The sequence below is a fragment of the Passer domesticus genome, chromosome 19, assembly GCF_036417665.1.
Source record: "Passer domesticus isolate bPasDom1 chromosome 19, bPasDom1.hap1, whole genome shotgun sequence".
Classification (NCBI taxonomy): domain Eukaryota; kingdom Metazoa; phylum Chordata; class Aves; order Passeriformes; family Passeridae; genus Passer; species Passer domesticus.
Window position 1 is genome coordinate 13,804 of NC_087492.1, and position 18,344 is coordinate 32,147.

The 18,344-nt window shown below is 47.2% G+C and overlaps 1 long non-coding RNA gene across 1 annotated transcript; it reads right to left on the bottom strand.

Moving 5' to 3' along the window:
* Positions 1 to 8,559: 8,559 nt before the first annotated feature.
* Positions 8,560 to 10,175, bottom strand: LOC135283795 (uncharacterized). The gene is made up of 4 exons (XR_010349431.1): positions 9,762 to 10,175; positions 8,922 to 8,984; positions 8,816 to 8,843; positions 8,560 to 8,721 (listed from the first exon to the last, which is right to left on the bottom strand). It is a non-coding gene; the product is annotated as an uncharacterized LOC135283795 (long non-coding RNA).
* Between the last annotated feature and the right edge of the window lie 8,169 nt (positions 10,176 to 18,344).

Consider the following 18,344-nt stretch of genomic DNA (forward strand, 5'->3'; position numbering starts at 1 on the left):
GGATGTAGACGGTCGCTCGCACTCACGCAGACTCACACGTTCTTCACCTTACGTGCTCACTGCAGTCCTTACTTGAAACCCTGAAGAACGTGCTTCGACACATCATCCGGCTGCAGGTCCTAGACGTCAAATGGTAGATTCCGGGAAAATCGGTCACCTCGGGGACCTGTGAGACAACGGGAGGTGGTCAACGAGTGGCTATCTGACGGCTAGGACTTGTCCCTGCTCTGGGCCCCTAAGTTTTCTACCCAAAATCCCATAGAAGACAGATGAATGGTAAAGTTTTTATAATTGTTCTACCTAACTGTGACTACATGCCAGGGCAGGGCAGCTCTGACCATAAGTGACGCAATGTAAGTACACACAATATAAGCCAACACGGGTACATACAGTACAAGTACATATGATATAAGCCAACATAATTACATGCCATACAAGTACATTCAATATAAGCCAATATAATTACATACCACGCAAGTACATGCAATATATGCCAACATAATTACATACAATATAAGCCAACATAGGTTCATACAATATAATTACATACAATATAAGCCGACATAGGTACATACAACATAAGCACAGACAATGTAAACCAGGACTTCAGATAACTCTCTGGAAGATGAATTCTTGAGCACCATACCCTTTGAGAAGATGGAACCTACAGAACTATGGCACTCACATGAGGAGGGTGTAAGACACTCCCTATAGAAGCCCAAGAGAATGGCACAGGAAGAAAAAGGCACTACCACAGCTCAGATGGAAGACTGATGAAAACATCTTGTCTACTTCTTCATGTCTCAAAGAGTAAAAATGTAAAGATGGCAGAATAAGTGACGTCCAGGAAGGAACGTGAGTAAAATGTGGCCAACACGGCATGGAATGATGCCGATACGGCATCAAGATGTAACGAAGGCCTATGACACGGAAGACGATGGACACAGACTACACAACACAGACACCGTAACGTAGACAACAAAGACACAGATAACATAACACAGACACAAGTGGAAACCTGGCAGTTTCACTCAAGATTAGTAGTGCAAGATGAGCCAGAGGCCAAAGATGCCAAAGGAAAGCAAGTCCTATGGCAATAGCGTGTGATGATGAAACGTAACTCCTTAAAAGAGGTTAGCGCCAAAGCAGTTAAGAGGATGCTCGGGAGGCTCGGTGGGCCTAGAGAAGGAAGCAAAGACTGCCGGGTGATGGTGGCTATAGCTCCGGACCTGAAGGCGAGCTCCTCGGGAGAAAGATCCATGACGACGTCGAGGGTCGAATGAGGCTGACGACGCAAAGTTCGCGAGAACGCGGAGATGGGTCGGAACTGCCCTGCCCGGCAAAGGCTCCGGTGAGGCTGAGGAGAAACCCTCTCCCTTTACTTCCGAGGGACCTGTTCCGCTACAGATTGCTCTGCTAAGCTAACATCAAATTGCCTCCTGTGATAGTAAAGGTTTTTCCCTTTCTCCCAACTACTTAGCTTTTGGAAGGCCCCAGCACTTAGCTTTTGGAAGATGAGCTGACAAAATCCATCGCCGGTTGGACGTGTATGTTGAGATGGTCTCGTGTGATTCGGTAGTGCTCTCTCCAAACTTTGGCTACAAAGCTCCTCGCGGTACCTAAGACAAAACAGAAAATGTGACTATTGACCTCAACAACAGTAATCCCCGGGACTCCTCCACACCACTGCCCTGGCTCACCTCAAATCTTGATTTGACTCCAGAGTCTGCCCGGAAGGTACCTGCAAAAAAGAAAAGGTACATGCTTAGCATGCTGCTGCATAACGCTCGCCTATGAGTCACCCTGCCTAAACAGGCTCACCCCCTCACGTCTGTTCCTTGGCACACCGAGGGCAGTGACGACACCTGCAAAGAAACAAAGCAAAAAAGCATGCTGAGATACTGTGAAAACACAACCTCCCTGACAAATAAGCCAGAAGTACACCATAAGCTTGCACCCACCTGGCATTGGGCATCCTTGGCCAGCATGGGTTGCAAGTGGACCACCTAAAATAAAAAAACAATAGTGGATGCTTAGAGTTGCACCAGAAATTGAGACCCCAGTGACCAATGGTCACTGCTCACTTTGACTGCTGCTATATGGCTTTACTTCCTAAAAATAAAGAAAAAGAACCATATTGTAACACAGTCACCATTCACATTCCCCCTTGCAGAGACAGGGACTGACCTGATCGGGGGAAGCCACTCACCTGGGATAGGGCATTGTGCCATGGATTTTATCCATCTGCATCTGAAAGAAAGGCAGGACAAATGTCAAAGGGCTGCAGGACAACTTCACAGCTCCAGACACCTTGGGTCAACCTAGGAATACCATCCAGAGTCCAACTATACCCCACACTACAAATTTCAAGCCCCCAGGATTTGTCCTATTACACCAGGCTATGCAGCAGGGCAGAGCAGCTCCGGCATAAATATGTGCAGACACCCGTGACACAGGACAGGACAAACAACGAGGACACAACAGGGACAGATATCTCTTGACAAGAAGAACTACTGCAAGGACTGAGAGATTGCAAAATGAAATGACTGAGGTGAGACTGACAGTGAGCTGATGAGGCTCAGAGACCCCTGGAGGAAGAATCTGCTAAGAGAATGGTTTATTCCAAGAACTACAAAGATGGATGTCCGAGATCACTACTGTCAGAATCCCCTACCTATCCTCACATCCTTACAAGTACTAATCTGCCATAATGGATCCTTGCAATGCACAGCAGTATGTACAGCTCAGAACAAGACCTTACAAGACATTTCACTGGATGCTCCTAAAGAGAAATGCAATTCCAATGCCTGTCTGAGCTCCCGAGTCAGAAGTCCTATAGCATTGGTGCCAGGCCAAGAAATGCAGGGATCAGAGATTCTAAGAGTGATGCCAGGGTTTCTGATGGGCCCCTCAAAGGGCTAAGATAGGAGATGTACAACATGGGACATATAAACAACACGAGGCACGTTAGACAAGTGGCCCAGTACACACCGGGACTGCTCTACCCTGCACACCTCAGCACTGGGATCAAAAGTGACACTTTCCCTTTATGTGGCCTAAGGGGACACTTCTTAGATAGCCTCAGCCCCAAAGCTGACTCAAAACCCCCTCCCGGCGAGTCCCAACCCAGCAACCCCCTTTCCTCCCCTCTGTGGGTCATAGCCCTCGACTTATCTCTCAGACATCTGCGGATGCCACTCTGCATCAGGTGCAAAAGAAGGCCACCTGGCCATCTGGGAAGTTCCTGCTGTCACTGGGCTGCTGCCTCAAAGCTACATTAAAGAAAACAAAACATCAGTGTATGGTCTTACCAGCACATTGCCCAAAACCCAACTCTTCCCCTACTCACCATCTCCTACGAATGCCCTGCTCCTCAGGCCGTAAGCTTCAGCAACGCTTGGAGGCTGATGCCGTCATGGCAGGGTGCGCCTGGTTTAAGGGGAGACAGGGAGATGTGGCATTGCTGAAACCTGAGCGGACCCTCGCTCCTCCTCCCTATTCCCTGACTCACCGCAACTCCTCATCGGCTGCCAAAGGCCAGCCCGATGGCACCTTTAAACAGAAAGGTTCAGGGCTTCATCACAGAGTACTGCAATACCTCCACAGGGCTCACAAAAGCAGCAATCCCGTCCATCAGCCGGCTGGAGAGGAGGGCTTGGCATACTCCAAATGGATTGCCTAAAGCACACAAACAAGAGTGAAGGCTTAGAGTTGTACCAGAAACTGATACCCCAGCAATAACAACTGCTTCTGTACACTGGTCACCGCTCACCTTGACTGCTGATATCTGGCTTTACTTCCTAAAAATAAAAACAAAGAACAGTGCTGTAACAGAGTTACCATTGACACTTCCCCTGCAGAGACAAACTGTGACTGACCTGCTCGGAGGAACCCCCTCAGCCGGGATGGAGTGCTCTGCCACGGATTTTATCCGCCTGCATCTGAAACAAAGTCAGGACAAAAGTCAAAGGGCTGCAGGATAACTTCTCTGCTCCAGACACCTTGTGTCCATCTACAAACCCCATCTAGAATCCAACTGTACCCCACACTACAAATTTTAAGCCCCCAAGACTTGTTCTATCACACCTGATTATGCAGCAGGGCAGAGCAGCTCCAGCACAAATATGTGCAGACACCCGTGACACAGGACAGGACGTGACAAACAATGGGGACACAACAGGGACAGATATCTCTCGGCAAGAAGAAGGACTGCAAGGACTGAGAGATTGTAAAATGAGAGGACTGAGGTGAGACCGACGAGGCTCACAGAACCCTGGAGGAAGAATCTGCTAAGAGAATGGTTTATTCCAAGAACTACAAAGATGGATGTCTGAGAATCCTACGGTCAGAATCTTCTATCTTTGCATTCTCACAAGTCCTAATCTGCCATAATGGATCCTTGCAATGCACAGCAGTACATACAGCTCGGAACAAGACCTTACAAGACATTTGACTGGATGCTCCTAAAGAGAAATGCAATTCCAATGCCTGTCCGAGCTCCTGCGTCAGAAGTCCTATGGCATTGGTGCAAGGCCAAGGAATGCAGGGATCAGATTCTAAGAGTGATGCCAGGGTTTCTGATGGGCCCCTCAAAGGGCTAACGTAAAAGACATGACACAGCCAAACAACACATAATGCACGATAGACAAGTGACACAATACACACCGGGACTGCTCTGCCCTGCACACCTCAGCACTGGGATCAAAAATGACACTTGGCTTTTGTGTGGCCTCAAGACAACATTTCCTGGATATCCTCATCTCCAAGCCCGACTCAAAAATCCCTCCTGGTGAGTCCTGACATAGCAGCCCCCTTCGATCCCCTCCGTGAGTCACAACCCTCAACTTATCTCTTGGCTGTCCAGGAATGAGAATCCAATCCAAAGGAAGGCCACCAGGCTGCCTGGGAGGTTCCTGCTGTCACTGGGCTGCTGTCTCCTAGTCTGTCAAGATAACGAAAACCAAACATCAGTGCATCATCTTAGCAGCACATCGACCAAAACCCAACAATTCTGCTTCTCACCGCCTCCCAAGAATGACCGGGTCCTCGGGCCGCACGCTTCGGCCGTGCTTTGAGACCGATTCCATCATTGCAGGGTACGCCTGGGTAAAGGGGAGACACGTGAGGTGGCACTGCTGAAACTTGAGCGGACCCTGGCTCCTCCTCACTACCTCCCCGACTCACCGTGACTCCATGGCCATTCCTGAGGGCGACCCAGAAGGGACCTTTAAATAGACAATTTCAAGGCTTCATCACACGGTCCTGCAATACCTCCACAGGGCTCAGAGCAGCACAGAGCAGCAAACCTGGTCCATCAGCCGGTTGGTGACAGGGGCTTGGCATAACCTCAGTGAATTACCTAAGGCACAAAAACAAGAATGGATGCTTAGCATTGCACCAGAACTTGAGACCTGAGCAATAACAACTGCTTCTCTCCCATGCTCACCTTGCCCACTTCTCCTTGACTGCTGCTATATGGCTATACTTCTTGAAAATAAAGAAAAAGAACAATGCTGTAACAGAGTCACCATTTACGCTTCCCCTGTGGAGACAAACAGTGACTGACCTCCTCAGGGGAACCTACTCAGCTGGGATGGGGTGCTCTGCCATGGATTTTATCCGTCTGCATCTGAAAGAAAGGCAGGACAAATGTCAAAGGGCTGCAGGACAACTTCACAGCTCCAGACACCTTGGGTCAACCTAGGAATACCATCCAGAGTCCAACTATACCCCACACTACAAATCTCAAGCCCCCAGGATTTGTCCTATTACACCAGGCTATGCAGCAGGGCAGAGCAGCTCCGGCATAAATATGTGCAGACACCCGTGACACAGGACAGGACAAACAACGAGGACACAACAGGGACAGATATCTCTTGACAAGAAGAATTACTGCAAGGACTGAGAGATTGCAAAATGAAATGACTGAGGTGAGACTGACAGTGAGCTGATGAGGCTCAGAGACCCCTGGAGGAAGAATCTGCTAAGAGAATGGTTTATTCCAAGAACTACAAAGATGGATGTCCGAGATCACTACTGTCAGAATCCCCTACCTATCCTCACATCCTTACAAGTACTAATCTGCCATAATGGATCCTTGCAATGCACAGCAGTATGTACAGCTCAGAACAAGACCTTACAAGACATTTCACTGGATGCTCCTAAAGAGAAATGCAATTCCAATGCCTGTCTGAGCTCCCGAGTCAGAAGTCCTATAGCATTGGTGCCAGGCCAAGAAATGCAGGGATCAGAGATTCTAAGAGTGATGCCAGGGTTTCTGATGGGCCCCTCAAAGGGCTAAGATAGGAGATGTACAACATGGGACATATAAACAACACGAGGCACGTTAGACAAGTGGCCCAGTACACACCGGGACTGCTCTACCCTGCACACCTCAGCACTGGGATCAAAAGTGACACTTTCCCTTTATGTGGCCTAAGGGGACACTTCTTAGATAGCCTCAGCCCCAAAGCTGACTCAAAACCCCCTCCCGGCGAGTCCCAACCCAGCAACCCCCTTTCCTCCCCTCTGTGGGTCATAGCCCTCGACTTATCTCTCAGACATCTGCGGATGCCACTCTGCATCAGGTGCAAAAGAAGGCCACCTGGCCATCTGGGAAGTTCCTGCTGTCACTGGGCTGCTGCCTCAAAGCTACATTAAAGAAAACAAAACATCAGTGTATGGTCTTACCAGCACATTGCCCAAAACCCAACTCTTCCACTACTCACCATCTCCTACGAATGCCCTGCTCCTCAGGCCGTAAGCTTCAGCAACACTTGGAGGCTGATGCCGTCATGGCAGGGTGCGCCTGGTTTAAGGGGAGACAGGGAGATGTGGCATTGCTGAAACCTGAGCGGACCCTCGCTCCTCCTCCCTATTCCCTGACTCACCGCAACTCCTCATCGGCTGCCAAATGCCAGCCCGATGGCACCTTTAAACAGAAAGGTTCAGGGCTTCATCACAGAGTACTGCAATACCTCCACAGGGCTCACAAAAGCAGCAATCCCGTCCATCAGCCGGCTGGAGAGGGGGGCTTGGCATACTCCAAATGGATTGCCTAAAGCACACAAACAAGAGTGAAGGCTTAGAGTTGTACCAGAAACTGAGACCCCAGCAATAACAACTGCTTCTGTACACTGGTCACCGCTCACCTTGACTGCTGATATCTGGCTTTACTTCCTAAAAATAAAAACAAAGAACAGTGCTGTAACAGAGTTACCATTGACACTTCCCCTGCAGAGACAAACTGTGACTGACCTGCTCGGAGGAACCCCCTCAGCCGGGATGGAGTGCTCTGCCTCGGATTTTATCCGCCTGCATCTGAAACAAAGTCAGGACAAAAGTCAAAGGGCTGCAGGATAACTTCTCTGCTCCAGACACCTTGTGTCCATCTACAAACCCCATCTAGAATCCAACTGTACCCCACACTACAAATTTTAAGCCCCCAAGACTTGTTCTATCACACCTGATTATGCAGCAGGGCAGAGCAGCTCCAGCACAAATATGTGCAGACACCCGTGACACAGGACAGGACGTGACAAACAATGGGGACACAACAGGGACAGATACCTCTCGGCAAGAAGAAGGACTGCAAGGACTGAGAGATTGTAAAATGAGAGGACTGAGGTGAGACCGACGAGGCTCACAGAACCCTGGAGGAAGAATCTGCTAAGAGAATGGTTTATTCCAAGAACTACAAAGATGGATGTCTGAGAATCCTACGGTCAGAATCTTCTATCTTTGCATTCTCACAAGTCCTAATCTGCCATAATGGATCCTTGCAATGCACAGCAGTACGTACAGCTCGGAACAAGACCTTACAAGACATTTGACTGGATGCTCCTAAAGAGAAATGCAATTCCAATGCCTGTCTGAGCTCCTGAGTCAAAAGTCCTATGGCATTGGTGCCAGGCCAAGGAATGCAGGGATCAGAGATTCTAAGAGTGATGCCAGGGTTTCTGTCAGGCCACTCAAAGGGCTAACATAAAAGATGTGTGACGTGAGACATATAAACAACACAAGGCACGTTAGACAAGTGACACAATACACACCGGGACTGCACTGCCCTGCGCACCTCAGCACTGGGATCAAAAGTGACACTTTCCCTTTATGTGGCCTAAGGAGACATTTCTTGGATAGCCTCATCCCCAAAGCTGACTCAAAAACCCCTCCCGGCGAATCCCCACCCAGCAACCCCCTTTCCTCCCCTCTGTGGGTCATAGACTTCAACTTATCTCTCAGACATCTGGGAATACCAATCTGCATCAGGTGCAAAAGAAGGCCACCTCGCCATCTGGGAAGTTCCTGCTGTCATCGGGCTGCTGTCTCATAGCCACATTAAAGAACACGAAACATCAGTGTATGGTCTTACCAGCACATTGCCCAAAACCCAACTCTTCCACTACTCACCATCTCCTAACGCCATTAGCATCAGCAACGCTTGGAGGCTGATGCCGTCATGGCAGGGTGCGCCTGGTTCAAGGGGAGACAGGGAGATGTGGCATTGCTGAAACCTGAGCGGACCCTCGCTCCTCCTCCCTATTCCCTGACTCACCTCAACTCCTCATCGGCTGCCAAAGGCCAGCCCGATGGCACCTTTAAACAGAAAGGTTCAGGGCTTCATCACAGAGTACTGCAATACCTCCACAGGGCTCACAAAAGCAGCAATCCCGTCCATCAGCCGGCTGGAGAGGGGGGCTTGGCATACTCCAAATGGATTGCCTAAAGCACACAAACAAGAGTGAAGGCTTAGAGTTGCACCAGAAACTGACACCTCAGCAATAACAACACCTTCTGTTCACTGCTCGCAGCTCACCTTGACTGCTGATATCTGGCTTTACTTCCTAAAAACAAAGACAAAGCACAGTGCTGTAACAGAGTCACCACTTACCCTTCCCCTGCAGAGACAAACTGTGACTGACCTGCTCGGAGGAACCCCCTCAGCCGGGATGGGGCGCTCTGCCATGGATTTTATCCGCCTGCATCTGAAAGAAAGGCAGGACAAAAGTCAAAGGGCTGCAGGACAACTTCTCTGCTCCAGACACCTTGTGTCCATCTACAAATCCTATCTAAGATCCAGCTACACCCCGCATTACAAATTTCAAGCCCCCAGGACTTGTCCTATTACACCAGGCTATGCAGCAGGGCAGAGCAGCTCTGGCACAAATATGTGCAGACACCCGTGACACAGGACATGACAAACAAGGTGACGCTAAACACAAGAACACATTATGCTACAATGTGACACAAGGATGAGAAAAATGTTTCTGGTAAGATTAATAATGGCAGGGACTGAGTGGATGCCAAAATGGATGACCAACGCTAAGGCAACTGTGGATGGAGGGGGCTCCTTTAAGGAGCAGAAGAAAAGACTGGAACAGTGTGACCTCTTATAGGAACTGTTGGTCACAATGATCAAGATGGCTGTGAGACAATGCTACGTTTAGAATGCTCTCTGTATCGTACGATCTTATAAGCCCTAGGTTTGAGAGCCTAGAGATGATGGCTGATGCTTGCGGTAAGGGTGTCAAGGGGAAAAGGCAGAGATCTCATCCAAGAGACTCCAAGGACACACTAGCTAACACAGTACACCAGATAACACAACACAGACCAGAACTGTTCTGCACTGCACACTCTACAGCTGTAATCAAAAGCAGAGCCTCTCCCTTCAGCTATCCTAAGAAGTCCCTTAGAGAACATCCCTTTACCCTCTGCTAATTTTTAGATCTGTCCCAGGAACTTCCAACCCACTATTCTCCTACCATCCCATCTCCAGGCAGTGGCCCCCAACGTATCTTTTTGATGACCGGTGATGTGAATCGTCGTTGGACCTGAAATGAGTCTGCCTCAGAGGGCCCCATGACTGCCTGTTAGCCTCTCAGTCAGCTACAATAAAGAAAAACAAAAACAGTGTATGAGTTTAGTGTTATGTGGGCCAAATCCCAACAAATCAGCTACTTGCCCTTGCCTGAGCGTGCCTGGGTCCTCAAGTCCCCAGCTTCATCCTGCATCCAAGGATGTGGTTGTTATTATGAGTGGCACCTGAGTTAGAGAGAGCCAAAGTTTCACAGCATTTCTGTGAGTGCAGTGGATAAGCTAGTGTGCTGTAAGACATGCAAATGTCTCTGCTATGCTTGTGAAAAGCCTTGGGGGGCCCTCAAATAGACACCGTTTCTCACCCTGCTGCCTTCAAAACCACTCACAATAACTCCTAACCGGAGTTATTAAAAGCTCTTCACCCTCCCTCTCCTAGTCACAATGCTTAACTCATTTGAAGCCTCAATCTCAAATATCATCTTGGACACAGAGCAAATCCCCTTTGTGACATTATGAATCTGCTGAAAAAAGTACTCCACTTGACACAAACTGGAATTTCAGAAAGTTGCATTCCTCCTAAAAAGAAGAAAAAAAAACAAAAACACCCCAAGAACAAAAGCAGAAATTACAAAAGCACCTTACCACCCCTGAACCCACAATCAAAAATCATGAACTTAAATACTCTCTATGCTCCATGCTGTTTTCAGCACAGCATCTTCAAAGCTTCTGTTACTTTGCATACCCAAAAGCACCTGCTGAAAACAAGCTGATATAAGCTGAAAGAGCCTCTTCACTGAAATAAGAGGAGAGCTCTTACCTTAGCAGATCCCAGAGAGGGAATGAAGCCCCTTAGCAAAGGCTGGGGTTAATATACCCCTGATGGGGCCCACCTCTTGTTGCCGCAGCACCTGGGAAAAGGGAGGGGGCAAATCCCACCCCGTATAAAAGCCCTCAGAGCAGCTGAAGCTGTTTGGCTCCACTCACTTGAATTTAAGGGGAGTAAAGGGCTTACTGTAGAAGAAAACTTTTCAGAGAAATGAAACTTTTGTTTTCCCAGGGAAAGGCCACCATTCATGTATAGGGTCCTGTGGCCCAGAGTGGCCGGTTGCCTGCTGAAATTCCGCACATCTCAGGATGCCTCCCAGAAGCAAGGTGCCACCAGAGGCAACTGTGGCTGGTTTGAGAGTGCCAAGTGCCTCCTGCAAACTGACATCAGGAACCTGGCCTGGTGAGTTTTTTTTTTTGTCCCAGGGAAAAGGGCCGGACTTTGTGTCCGTTTGCCAGGGGACCAAAATGTCTTGCTGCTGGCTGAAATTCTGAACTTCGCAGGATGCCTCCCAGATTAACAATACCCTTCTCTTAAAAAAATGCTAAAATTCCCCAAAAAACTTTTAACAATATTGAAATATACCCTAAATAGTCCTAAAAGAGCTCTAAAATACCTCAACAATCCTTAAAATGCCCTGATAATGCCCTAAGAAACCCTAAAATTCCCTCAAATGCCCTAAAAGTACTCAAGTCCTAAAACAGTGCTCCACATACCTTCAATAGTCTTAAAAAAGCCCCAAGAACACCCAAACCCCCCAGAAGAAAATTCTTAGAAGTACTAAGAAAGCCTTAAATATACCCTAACAAAATCTTTTATATGCCCTGAAGCAGCCCTAAAAGTATCCTAAACGTTCCCTGAAAATTCCTAAAAAATTCCCACAAAAAAATCCTGAAATAGTCTTTTAAAGCCCTGAAAATAAACCGTAAAACAACGTAAAAAACTGCTCTGCCCCCAACTCCTACCTGTCACTCTCTAGCCCACAAACATCATTGCTATGTTTTTATATGGGTCGCTGCCTGCAGCTGCTGGGAGAGCTCTGGGACTGTCCCAGCTCTAGGGTTGCTGCCTTGTGCTGCTGTTGGGGAAAACTGGTGTGCTAGGGGTGCTGTTTAGGGTGAGCTTAGGGCTGGGGTGAGGGCTGCACCTGTACCCTAGCCCTACCTGGTAACCTGTGTCCTTTGTACCCCAAACCCTCAGTGTCAGCTCTCCCCCTGTCAAGCCCTCCCCTCTTTGCCCCTCAGCCCACAATGTCTGTGTGTCACCCCAAGCCCCTGACATTGTCCCTTGGCCCCCTAACCTCCACTGTGCACTCTCCACCCGGGTAGGGGTGGTTTTTAGGGTGACGTTAGGGCTGGTGTGAGGGCTGGTCCACCTGTCACCCTCAGGCACCCCCCACTTTGCCCCTCAAGGCACCCCCTGCCCCTCAACCTCTTTGTGTCACCCCCGAGTTCCCCACTGCAACCTCTCAGGGTCTCTGTGCCACCCTGGAGCCCCCTCTTTGCTCCTAAAGGCCCCTTCTGCCTCTCAGCTGCCCCCATCCTCTGTGTCACCCTCCACTCCCCTCCCCTCAGCCCCTTGTGACGTGCTGCAGCCCAGTGATGTTGTCCCTGCCTGTCTTATTTGGGTGTTGTCCTGCTGCCCTTTAATTTAATTCCCGAAAATATTGGAAAAAGAGGGGTTTTCCTCACTTTAAATTTATTCATATGATGGAAAAAGTAGGATTTTCCCCCTCAATTCAAGCCCTTAAAATCTCTAACCTTAAACCCTGCCCCTAACCCTGAACTCATATGAATTACAGAGCCATACTTAAATACCTGGGTTTTTTAAAAGAAAAATACCCAACACAGCGACCTCAGGATTTTTACCTGTGGGCTTTATTGGTATTGCTCCTTATTTGAGCCGTGTCTTTACATAATAACATAGATGCCTTCTAGAAACGGTGATCAATATGTTTTGCACTGTGTTGTGAGCTCCTCAGGTCCATATTTTTCTATTTCTGCGTCAATTCATTGCCTTTCCTGAGAAAGCCACATTTGTAACTACTTAGGAAGCAATTCAGAAACAAGGCATGCTCCACTGAGCAAAATTCTTCATCAGCATCAGTAGTGTCCTTGAACTCACATTTGTGTTTTCTCATGTAAAGGCATGTGGCACAGATTTAATCCCTGAAGGAAGAGGCTGGCTTCCCCACTGACAAGATGGCTCGCTTCCCCAATGCTTGGAGGGTCCTCACTGGGGACAGTCCTGTAGAAGGAAAAAAGCCAACTGCTCTCTGTTTGGATCACTATCCCCTGGGGCCACGGGACAGGCTCCAGGGGTGGTGCTTGAGCTGTGGTAGCTGCACAGGGTGAGTGGGGCTGGGTCGCACGGTGGGTTTAGCTGTGTCCTGCAGCTGCTTTCTCTGTCTTGTATTGCATTGCACATAAAGATTACGGTTATTTTACGGGTTGTAGGTCTGGATTAAGAGGCTCTGGCCCACCTCGGGAGGTCTTAATGTCCATAGCTCTGTGGGGTTATATAAAGCAATTGAGTTGTAAAATGTAAATGTAAAAATACTTGGGGAGGAGATTTTTCTTCTAAAACCAAATAATTGTCATTTCCGCACAGCTGCTGTGGCTACAGTAACCTTTGCTGGGAGCAAAAGTGGGTGATGCCAATGAGGAAGAGGCCTTAGGAGCTGCTGCAGAGGGAAGTACTGCTTATTCTGGTCCCTGACACACCCTTCTTAACTTCACTCTGTGCTGTGCCTTGCCTTCAGACAGAGTCCATGCAATCTAGGTTCAATAGTATTTAGCTTGTGCTGTCTCTTGGACAGTGAAAGAGGTTTGCACGCTCTTGCTTGCTGTCCCTTTAGCTGTCAGTGGCCTGTTTGGGTATGGGGCTATTAAATCCAGTTTTTCCAAGAGCTTTTTCAGTGTATCTTCAGTGTATCTGTCTTGACTTCCACATTTCCACAAGAGACACCTGCTCGAGTTTGTTGTGTGAGCAAAGGATCCTTCCTACAGAGGCTTTTTTGCATTGCACATGTAGTTAGTGTCTCCACTCTGGAGGGAACCTTCATTTGGAGCCAGTTATTGCCTTTCTTAGAAAAATTGTGACATGGTCTGAGCTTACCCTTAGAAGCACACCATGACTGACAAGGCTATCTGTGGAGCATGTGCCATCTCCAGAGAGGATTCAGTGACAGTTACTTGGGTTGTAGGAAGACAGCTGGTGACAGCTGGCAACTTCATCCTTTTATCATCAAGGCTGTCAATGCTGCTGTTCTTCCTTTAGTTCTGTTTCTATGCCTGTCAGTTATGCAGCTGTGCTGATGAAGTGCCGAGGAGAAATTCACTCACTTGTTATTTCAGTTTCTTATAGATTCTAGTCTCATTAATGGGTCTACCTGACGTAGACAAGAGGAGAGTTCAGCCGGGGATTTTTTGTCTTTTCTTATTCCACTCCCCCACCCTTTTGTTATTGGATTGATAAGAGGTAATTCTTCAACTCAGTCTTCACTCCTGGTGCTACAGTGTCATGCTTACTAGGAAGAGCTGCAAGTAATGAATGCACATTGCATTCAGCTGTCAGGAATAGTTTCCCATCTGTCTATCTGTGGCACAAAATTAGAAAGCGGTCCTTCCAGCAAGCAACTCTGCCCTGCATTTCCCACAACCAAGTTATTGGTACTTAAGTTGTCAATTTTGGCATCTTCTCTTCTTCCCTCTGAATGATCAAAAGCTGATCTTCCTGGTCTTTTCACAACTTTCTTGCCAAACTCTTTGACTTCACTGGATCTCAGTTCTCCACGGGAGAAGGAGCCTTTCAAAAGCCACACAGACACACTAGCTAACAAGGGCAGAATAGCCTTTCCTACCCTCAGCCACAGGTGTTGTTAACCCCTCTGAGCTGCAACTAGAATTACTGCATTTTATGTGCTCCTGGTGCAAGGCAGTCCCTTGTAGGTCATAAATCACTGTGGGTGTCATCACGGAACAACTTTGTTGGCCCTGTTATTGTTATTAGGTCTAGAAAGACGAGTTGCTGACCTTTACCAAGCGTTATTTCTGTTGACTGCTAAAAACCTTCAGAGAAAAGTTGTGTGTTCCTTAGTTGTGTGAGCCAGGCTCTTTAACTGCCTGTGAGCTTTCTGAATCTTCGCAAATCTTCAAAGATCTCTCAAAGGAGAGCCTGGTTTACTCTGCATGTACTTTAAAGAAAGGTAAGCTTCAGGTCCTGACTATTGGTACTAGTACTACTGGTTAATCCCAAAGACAGAGCTTCTGGTTTGCACACAGCAGGAAAGCAAGCTCCCATGTAGAAAGAGGCATACCGCTGTTGCCCATGACTCAGACTGCCCACTGCTGGTGTGGGCAGCCTAGTTCTGCTCTATGCTGTAAAGAAGCTCATTAGGAATGCAGTAGCAGCGTGGGAACCTAGGTGTTGTATATTCCACAGGTTTCAGGATAATGCTTGTCAAATGCCTGCTCTTCTGCTGTGCATCTCAACACTTCTGGGTATTCCTTGAAAAGTTATTTTGCAACAAAATTTCCAACATGTACCAAGCAGCACAGGACACTGGTAAAAGAACTGCCACAATTGTGTAAATTATGGAAGAAAACAGCACCTTTCTAAACTTGTGGTGAGGAATGGGGGCAGGGGGATTCTGGAAGGATTTGGTGCTGATGTTCGTGGGAAAGTTTTAAACTAGAAGCTTATGAAAGGTCCCCATATTTTCTCTGATTTTAGGGTGAAATATGAGGAAGTTGTATAGGTTTACTTCTATTGGGGAAGTCCTAAATATTCCTTTGCTAATGGACATAGCTTAGGGCACTGAGAGATGCACTTGGCTAGGTGCACTGCCCTGCATCCTCCTTGCACAGCTGTTGGGACACTTGCTGAAGCAGCAGAGAGGCAGAGCTTAGGCCTGGTGCTAGAAAGCCAATTGGGAACTGTACAAAGCTGAGTTGTCATTCAGTGGTTTAACCACTGGTGCTGTAGACAGACCACCTCAGAAAATGCCTCTGTTTTTGTCCTGCCTATAAAGAGAGGAAAAAAGTCTTAGCTTTTTTAAGGAACTTGATGATGTCTTCTGCTTGCAATAAGAAGTATATGCATCCAAGAAATCAGTTATGAGTTTGGCTCTACATTAAAAGAGTTGAAGCAAGGTCATTGTTGAACACGCTACTGCCGCTCTCCACATCTCCATGTTCATTGCTCTGATAATGAATAATAGTTGGGATAAAATCTTTTTGATGAAGCAAAACACAAATGTTTTCCTCTGCTTCCTTTTGTGAATGCTCTTGTAAGCCTAGATACAGATCGCCTTCCTTTGTTGCTCATTTTTTGGCATGTAAGGGAGGAAAAAATCCAGTACTTGATATGGGCAACCCTCAAAATCAAGACCAAAGCCTGTGTTCTGATTTTAGAGAGATAACAGTAAATATCAGGTAACTGCAGGAATTCAAAGAATAATTCCACATTAGTGATAATATAGCTGAGACTGAAAGTTGCCCTGTTAACTTTTAAATTACCAGCACAGCATGTGCATATTTACCTCAATTAGGAGCTTGAGATCATTCCTTCCATTGAGCTTAATGCAAGGTCTGGGCTCTATCTGCAGTACAAGTCTTTCTCAGCCCTTTAGAAACCATACTGCGATCATTACATGGCTGTCCTTGGCAAACGTCTGACTCTATTTTCAATTGCTAAGTACAGTCAGTGATACAATAAACATTAACTGTGTTACCTGTGTCATACAGGCCAAAATGCCACAGCAGCAGCCAAGGGCTAAAGCTCTCCTTTTGAAGGAAGGAAGCTGACTACTCTCTGGCGCAGTATCAATTTTGTACAGATTTGTGACAGACTGTAAGCATGATTTAATACTTGGGATCTCCCTCCTAAAAGGAGGCATAATGGAATCAGTTTGCTGTAGAACTAGAAAGAGAGGGACAGATTGTAGCAAGCCGAGAAGAATAACAAGTTGGAAAACCGGAGCATTCAGGAAAAAAGTGAATCCCAGTCAGGAAAAGAGACAAACAGACGTACCAGTCAGGCCTCTATCCAAACTGTGGGAATTTTACATGGTACACAGGAATGTGTTGGAGGATTTAGGAAGGGTGATTGAGGAGCTCATCAACCAGCATTATCAGAGAGGAAAGCCATTACCAACCCCTGGCCTGATAAATGGTCAAATATTGCTGATGAATTCTATAACATAATGCAAAGTGAGGTAGTGGGGTACCTCGCAGAAGATTACACAGGAGGAATGAGTAAAACCAGCCTGCTACTGATTTTTTTATATTCCTGAAAATCTCCAGATGCTCGGTAAAGGTGTTTCTTAGAATGAAGACTGTAATTAGCCGATTCGGGGACATTTTAGCTGGAGTTTTGTATGTCTTTTGGCAACTCCGCAGGGGAAGCACCCCAGCCATGAAAGCGTGCAGCAGCACCCCAGCCGGACAATGCTAGGGTGCTGTTGCCTTCCCATAGTGTTGGGCAATCCTACTCCTTTCAAATGCAAAACCCAAAGGTGAATTAATATAATAGCAGGTTTTCATCCCCCTAATAAAAGATTTGCTTGTGAGACGCTCAGCCCGAATCGCTCCCACCAGTGCACCAGATACCTGTAAGTCTCGTGGTTGCTTCTCCTTTTTACCCACCTCTGCCCTGGTCTCAGAATTTCAAGTGGTGTCACCTCTTATCAGATGGACGAAGCTGAGTGCTGTGGAAAATAAAAAATAAGCCACGTTGTAAGATGCTGTGCTTGTTGAAGCAGGTGCTAAGGAGATGTGACTAAGGAACTGGTTTGTGTGAAGTGACTAGAATTTTTCCACTTCTTCTGTAATAGAGCGCTTTGAGACAGGTGCTGACAAAAAAATGTCCTATTGCTGAGGCCTTCCCCTTGGCTGGCAGTCTTGTGTTAGCTGGAGCTAGCCCAGCGTATCAGGTTGCTTTATGCCGTGAAAAGCTAGAACTGTGATCTGGAAAGAATTGGAACTGCCCGTGGAACGCTGTCAGACACATGATCGCGTAGTGATTGCTAAGGAGAGGATGACCAGGTCTCAGATACCCGAGATCAGTATTGAGAAAACAAAGTTTGCAGCCATGGCAGCAACTGTTGTCTCCTAAATGTTACCCTTTACAGGGCTTGGCATCCTTAGGTGTAACGGAGACTCTTAGTCCTTCTTGTGGTGAGTGAACATGGCCAAAGGAGCTGCATACCTTGCACAAGTGAGGAAATGGCTGTTCCTATTGCTACCTTTGCGTGTGTGCAATTGCACATGCGTCTGCGGACACGTGCCTCGTGTGTATGCTCTGTCACTGTCTGCCACCGTGATTTCAATGTTACAATAATTCCTGGTACAAGCCAGAAGGACACCGAAAAGCTGCCTGCCAGTTACAAGAAACAACTGAGGCTTCTTGGCTGTTAGCCTGCTTGGAGTGATTGTTATCTTCAGCTGTTTTCAATAAGCTTTGCAAATTAGAACTAATGACTGAGATAAGTCACTAAGAGCACAATTCATGTTTTATATTTTGAAGACTTATCTTTCCTAAATTGCTAAAAAAACTGTAGTTTCACAAGCAGCCAGGCTGTGAAAATTCATCTGAGCAGTGATTGTACCCATGCACTCAACTGATCCGATTTCAGAATGGGCTTTTGATATTTAAACTATCAAAAATCTTTCCACATCTAAGATACCTCTTTAAATCCTTG